This window comes from Loxodonta africana, chromosome 4, assembly GCF_030014295.1.
Source record: "Loxodonta africana isolate mLoxAfr1 chromosome 4, mLoxAfr1.hap2, whole genome shotgun sequence".
NCBI lineage: Eukaryota > Metazoa > Chordata > Mammalia > Proboscidea > Elephantidae > Loxodonta > Loxodonta africana.
In genome coordinates, this window is record NC_087345.1 from 86,358,000 (window position 1) to 86,365,507 (window position 7,508).

At 33.7% G+C, this 7,508-nt stretch overlaps 1 pseudogene; it reads right to left on the bottom strand.

Annotated features, from left to right (window-relative positions):
- Positions 1-5,899: 5,899 nt before the first annotated feature.
- Positions 5,900-7,353, bottom strand: LOC100673924 (olfactory receptor 6C3-like; annotated as a pseudogene).
- Between the last annotated feature and the right edge of the window lie 155 nt (positions 7,354-7,508).

A 7,508-nucleotide genomic window follows, 5' to 3' on the forward strand; every position in this document is an offset into this window, starting at 1 on the left:
TGCACACATGGGATAGCAATGAGTCAGAATCATCTAGATGGCAACTAACTACCACAAATGAATTAATCTATTGAAGCATTTAGAAAAATGTCCAGCATTTAATGAAAATGATATAAGGATTTAAGCTATTGCAAAAATGTTCCTTAACCAGTGAGCTGAAATCCTGTGGGATTAAGATGTATGACCTTTGCCAAAGACCATGTCTGAGAAAAATTCAGTACCAAGAGAAATCACATAGGAATAATACTAATAATTTAAAAAATCGGGTTTTACTGTGTCTGGCCTTCTGGGCTAGTGAATCTTAGCCTTGTTCTTCCATCTTGTTTACATGATGCTGATCTCTCTCATCCCGGTATCTTTTTTCTCTACCACGTTGTCACCTACACATCCCATGCTCCTATCTTAGCTAGGATTTGATTACCAAGTTTGCAGCATGCTAGGTGTTTACAAGATGTCAGCACTGCCACCAAAGGCTACTTAGTTTCTCTGCTCCTCTTTAGTAATAATAATCTTTCTGAGGGTGCTTGTGAGGCTGGAATGAAATAACATATGCAGATGTAAATAGCTTTGTGGGTAGCACATTGCAATGACAACCAAAACCAACTCCCTACTTACCTAACACAGCAGTAAGTTTTATATCCATTGCCTGTGTCTCCATAAACACCTTATAGTTGTTCTTCCCAAACCCACCATTCTTAACACGCTGTGCTGAAATCTGTGAATTTTCCCACTACTATGTGCATTCTTGAAAGTTAGGACAGTGTCTAATCATCAGAATAATTGCAGCCGTATGGTTTCCAAGGAATGCCTAGTGGATTCGAACTACTGACCTTTTGGTTAGCAGCTGTAACAATTCTTAACCACAACCCTGCCGGGGCTTCCTGCTTAGTGTACAGTAGGTTTAAAATAAACACTTGTCAAATAAACAAACAGAAGTGGAGTGTTTTGTTGAACCAGACATTGCCATCATGTGTAGTTCTCTGTTTTATGCTGTATTATAGCTTGGACATTTCTTAAATTCATGTCTATGTTTCGCAAGATAAATTATTTTCCTCCTTTACCAATAATGTTTGCCCCAAACTCTCTGTATTGAATAAATTGGAAACAAAGGATATGTAATGGAAAGAAAATGTTATTGATATATAAAATTTAAAAAACAAACTTCGTAAAACATTTTTAAAAATTACTTCCCTTTAAATTACTTTACAATCCATCCTCTCAATTCACTCTGTTAGTTCAGTGGCATTATTCTTCCTTTTTCAGAGGTCACTGTTCATTAAATCACTAGTTTTTCTTAACGAAGTCTCAAAGGGCATTCTCATCAAATAGGAAAGATTTTATTTCAATCTCAAGATTGAAGTTCCTTCAATAGCTTACTGGCTTTGGTGACCAGGGGTTATTATTACTACAGTTTTATTATTATTATTATTATTATTTATAATTATTATATAGTGAGTAACATATCATTGCACAGTATTTTTAAATGTATACAACTTTTAAAAATGTATCTGTTTTTCCTCTTAATTTTAGCATTTTTCTGAATAATGGTGCCATGACTTACTCGTTCTAGCAATTGATTAAAGCTCTGAAGAAATGTACAAACAGCTGTGAAGAAATGTATGAAGAGATAGTTTACTTAAGCATCACAAAGAATTAACACTTCTATACCCAGTCTGCAAGGACTATTAAAAAAAATAAAAAACCTAGCAAGAAGAAACTCTAGCAGGACTTGATCCAATACCATAAGATTAATGGCAGTACATCAAACTTTTATGTAAAAATGTTTATGGAAATCCAGTGAATTATATTTATTTACCAACATCAAATAAGCTGATAAAAAATGTTCATCTTTCATAATCCTTAGAGAGAAATAAACTTCAGTGTTCCACAACGTCATATGATTTATAGAGTCTTAAGTCATACCCTGGGTTACAGGGAAGTCATACCAAGGGTGTACTCAGAGTAGTGAAGGACATCTTCAAGATTTAACTCAACCTTTCAGCTTTGTATTTTTGAGTGCAGATCCATATTTTTCCCTGGCTTAACATGGCTTATGTTACCAAGCTTTACATTTCTTTCCACCCATTTCTTCAAAATGGATTCTTAATTACATTCAAAGGATTCCTGAGACAGACTCTGTGAATCATTCAAAATACAAATTAACAGTAATCTGTAACACTGGTTGGAAACCCTGGTGGTGTAGTGGTTAAGTGCTATGGCTGCTAACCAAAAGGTCGGCAGTTCGAATCCACCAGGTGCTCCTTGGAAACTCTTCCGGGCAGTTATACTCTGTCCTATAGGGTCGCTATGAGTCGGAATCGACTCAACGGCAGTGGGTTTTTGGGTAACACTGGTTAAATAAGATTACTGGAAAGGATTTTCAGGGCATTCATTCTCAAAACACTCCTCTATTTTGCTCTTCCAAAATCCCTACCATCAAGTAAATACTAACAACCTCCCTTTAGAATACTGATGACAATTTCTTTGATGCACAAAATAAGAAAGGAGCTTTATTTTAAAGGTCAAGTTAGATTTGAAGGTCAGAGGATGTACCTTTGACACACTGAGAGGAGCTTTTGACTGGTTCCACTTCCTTTCTGGTGTTTCTTTCTTTTCTTTTTTTTTTTTCTTTTTAGTGCTTTATCTTACACTGGGAAGGAATGCCAGTTGGTGATTTAATGACCTGGAAAACCTACTTTTTTTCATCTTCCTCCGTGTTCACTCAGTTCTCTCTTCTTTAGTTAAGTCTCATTAAAGGCCATTAGAAAAACAAGGACAGAGCAAATCTCCAAAGCAATTTACTTTATTGGACATGTCACCCTGTTTCTTTTTACTTTATTGAATTTAAAGATTTGTTTAGTGTTTAAGCTAATACATTAGAAAAACAGTCTAGTACAGTGGTGTGGGCAACATCCAACATAGCTTCATAATTACACTAAAATACGCATTTGGCACTGCTGAATCATTCTTGGCTTTGAACTATAACACAGGGTTCATTTGAGACCTTTCCTCTGCCTGAATGAAACAAAGTCTCCACAGGAGATGCCATTGACTTGCTGGCAGAATTTTTTTTTTTTTTATTGTTCATAGAAATTTTAGAATATTGTTTCCCTGGAAAAAGTTGAATAATTTATATTTCTTCATTTCAGTAAATATGGGCATATTTAATTCTCAGATTTCATACCAGTGTGTATAGAAACAAATCGAAGGGAAACAGACATCCCAAAGTCACATTTAATAATAACTTCAGAAACAGTAACATTCATACATGTAGGAGTTTAAGGAGAATATCAACTTGTAACCTCACACTTTCAGTTCATTAATTTGCCATCTATAGTTTAACATACCATTTAATACAGAAACAAGATACTCATTGCCATCAAGTCAATCCCGACTCACACCAGCCTTACAGGACAGAGTAGAACTGCCCCATAGGGTTCCAAGGAGTGGCTGTGGATTCGAGCTGCCAACTTTTTGGTTAGCAGCCATAGCTCTTAACCACTTCCCTGCCAGGGAAAAAAGAAAAGGAAATAATTATTAATAAAGTTATAGTATCAAAACTTAATATTAATTTGCAGTTTTTTGTATTATAAGGTCAATTTATTATCCTAGAAAATATATGGGCTTTGCAGAGAGAAACATGCATTAAAAATTCAAACAGGCCACATCATAGATTTGTGCCTTTGAATGAGTTACTGAATTTCTTTTAAAAATGAAGTTGAAATTTCAAGGGTGTTTTTGAGAATTAATTGAAATAACATAAATGAAAAAAGTGCTTCATAAATTGTACCATATTAAATAGGTACTTAAAAAGTAATAGTTTAATTAAATCTGTTTTTATTTTAATTGGAATAAGTGCTCAACTTTGGAAAATATATTCATATTTGCAAATTATCAAAGGCACTATTTCAGTGAAATACTAAAGATTTTGAAATTTTTATCTTTATTTTTAAATGAAAAACTAAGACTGGGAGAAATTATGCAACTTAAATAAATTCATATAGCTAGCAAAGGGTTAAATATCAGACTACCTGAAATGAAATTCTGTTCCCTTAAACCCAACACTGCATAGCCTAGGTACAATTAGAAACACACAGACATAGAGACAGCAGTTGTCTGCCTTTAATTAATGAGGAATGAATAAATTGATACAATAAAATAATACTCATCTTTTTAAAAATACTTTTTAATATATTTGATTTTAAATTATAACCACGATATATCCTATTCATTTTCATTAAAAGTTGAGTTGATACAAAATGAATCAATGTTAAGAATAGGGAAATTTTCATCACCTTTTATATGCCCAACTTCCCTCCGCTATTCATATAGTTTCACACACACTCAGAATGCCTGGGATAGTAAAAATGCCTTCGTTGTAATCCAAGGAAGCCAGCATTCCTGAAACCATCCCCTCCCTTTCCTACTGAACGTAGTATCTTATAAAGTCCTATTACAGATATGTCTCATTTGGGGAATATATATTGTCTAGAGTGAGAAAGGAGCAAAAACAGGAAAGAAGAAAAATGTCAGAAGGTGTTTTGAAACTCTATGGCATGATTTCTACATAGATTTTACTTGCACTGCTACTTAATGTTTTATCTATCTAATCTGCCACTGGCTCAAGGGGATTAATTAAGGGAATCAAAATTGCCAGAAGAGGAATGTATATAAAACACTAAGGAGTATAAAACATAACACACATTACTACTGAACTTGGAAAGGGGGCTTGTGAGACAGAGAATAAAAACTAACAAATGGCAGCAACAGTTAAGTATGAAGTTTTTTGCCTTGACTCCTCCCTACCCAGATAAAAACTAGAAACAAAATATCTAATATCCAAATCCAGATTTCTACTCAATACTCCATGCCATTTTTTAAAGCTAAGAATCTACCACATTGTAATAAATATATTTATTAATCTTATTATTTTTAATCTGTGTTTTAATACAAATTTTGCTACCATATACTACTAATACTTCATACACCAGCAATAGCAAAATGAAGAATATATCTTATTTTGATTGAATAATGTTAAAATTTATATTCCAAAATAATAATTGGAGTTAGTATCTTCCCTGCCTACCTTCAATAATATACTCACACTCCAATTAGATAATTTGAATAATAAAAAAAATAAAATTGTTCAGATTCTTAGGAATCCATACAAAATTTGTGGGTCATTTCAGAGTTTCGACTATGTATAAAAATAGAACTCAAGTTTCTTTTTTTTTTTTCTGTTGTTGTTTATTTTGTTTTTTACCTCAGGCTACCACACTAGCTACTATAGCTCAGTAGCCTCAAGCAAGTTACTCAAATTGAGAATTAATTTACACATTTTTAAAAGGAAGATAATCGTGTCTAGTATGCCATATACCTAGTAAATAGAATATAGTACAGAACTTACCTAGTTGAGGACATGCCCAAAGTATTCTCTATAGAAGAGCTATTATTATTTACTATATGTCAATCAGACTGCCAGGTTACATAATGGTAATTGTGGCTGCCTAAATATTTGTCTTTGTTATACATTTTCAAAAACAAATACAGATAACAAGGACAGTATATAAAGCCAGAGATAACGTATCTTCAAAATAACTAGGAAACAGAGTATTTATGAATTTAAAATTACTTGTAAGTAGGAAAATAATACCCAAGTCCATCAGATGAGTGGAAATAATTGTACAGATAGTGCAAATAGTGTAAAAAATGTGGTGTTTAATTTTGTATTTCATGTAATTTCTAAGAAGGAACTATTTTATTATGCTACTAACAAAGAAGAGAAAATTTAAGAGTTAGTTAATTAAAAGTGCTCTTTTAAGTGATTACAATGTAAAACATTTTTACAGTTCAGAATAATTATCCAAATGGATTAGGTACTGTAGTCACTGGTTTTCTATTCAGAATAATAAATCAATGATTATGTGGAACTTACTGAAAGTTTTAAAGGAAGGTACAACACAGACATTTTCATATTAAAAAGAAAGTTTAAGCATTTGGATCCACCATTATGGGTAGTGGAGAGATGGATCTAGGACAGTGAAGATTAGAAGAAGGCTAGAATTTCATTTATTCTTTATTGTACCTTCACAATAACATTCATTCATGTCAATACATACTTTCATTTATTTTCTGGAAATCCTGTTTTATGGATCAAGCCTTTGAAGGCTTGTTTTACTTGCTTGTTCCTCAGGGGGTAAATGAAGGGGTTCAGCATGGGGGCAATCGAAGTGTTGAGAGTAGCTACTCCTTTGGTCACTGATGCTCTTTCTCTTGCTAAAGGCTTGATGTACATGAATACACAGCTGCCATAAGAGATGGAAATGACGATCATGTGAGAAGAACAAGTGGAGAAAGCCTCTTTCCTCTGACTGGCAGAAGGGGTTCTCAGAATGGTGATAACGATGCACAAGTAGGAGAGAATCACTAACGCCAACGTGAATAGCAAAGGAACAAAAGGAAAGTAACAGCCAATCATCTCTAAAAGCCAGGTATCTGTGCATGAGAGTTGTAAGATGGGGGAGTAGTCACAATGTCAATGACACTGGAAGAACAGAAATCTAACTGGAGGATAAGCATGAGTGGTGGGAAAATGGTCAGGAATCCTCCCAGCCATGAACAAAGAACAAGCAGAGCGCAGATTTTCTTGTTCATGATGGTGGTGTAATGAAAGGGCTTGCAGATGGCAACATAATGATCGTAAGACATGGCAGTTAGAAGAAAAAATTCAGACACACCCATGAAGGTGAAGAAAAATAATTGAGCTAAACAATCATTGTAAGAAATGGTCTTGACTTTAGTAATGATTGTCCCCAGAAACCTGGGGATAGACACAATGGCGAATGTAATTTCTAAGGAGAAGCTCTGGAGGAAGCAGTACACAGGAGTGTTTAGAGGAGAGTCTGTCAAGGTGGGGCTGATGATGGTCAGGTTGCCTGTGATACTTAATACATAAGCTATAAATAAAAAGATAAAGATCACAACCTGAAGCTTTGGATCATCTGATATGCCCAAGAGTACAAACTCTGTAATTATTGTGTGATTTCTCATACTGCTGTATTTTTCCTCTTTAGGCAAAATCTATCGGTAAAAAACAAAATGTAAAGAATGAGCAAATATTAAAGATTTAAATATTAGCATTAATAACCCCAATGACACTAAACAATGGACCTTTTTTCCCCCTTTCAGCTTTTTTGCCATATCTTGTCATGCTTATTAAAACGGAAAATTTTCTTAGATCCTCTTTGGAAAGAAAATGTGTTCACGGATCTATGTTAAAACCCAAATCAGTGACAGTGCATATAACCTCCATAATGAGTCAAATTTTCTATATTTTCAGTATATCCTTGAATCATAAATTTCCACACCGATGTTAATGAATTATGTCTATAGCTTATATACTGAGACATTGTTTTCCAGTTTCGAAGGTTGTATGATTTTAGGAATGAATCTAATTTTGAGTATTTATCCTGATGCCAAAATTTAAAAATTTTATTGTCTAGTGTTGT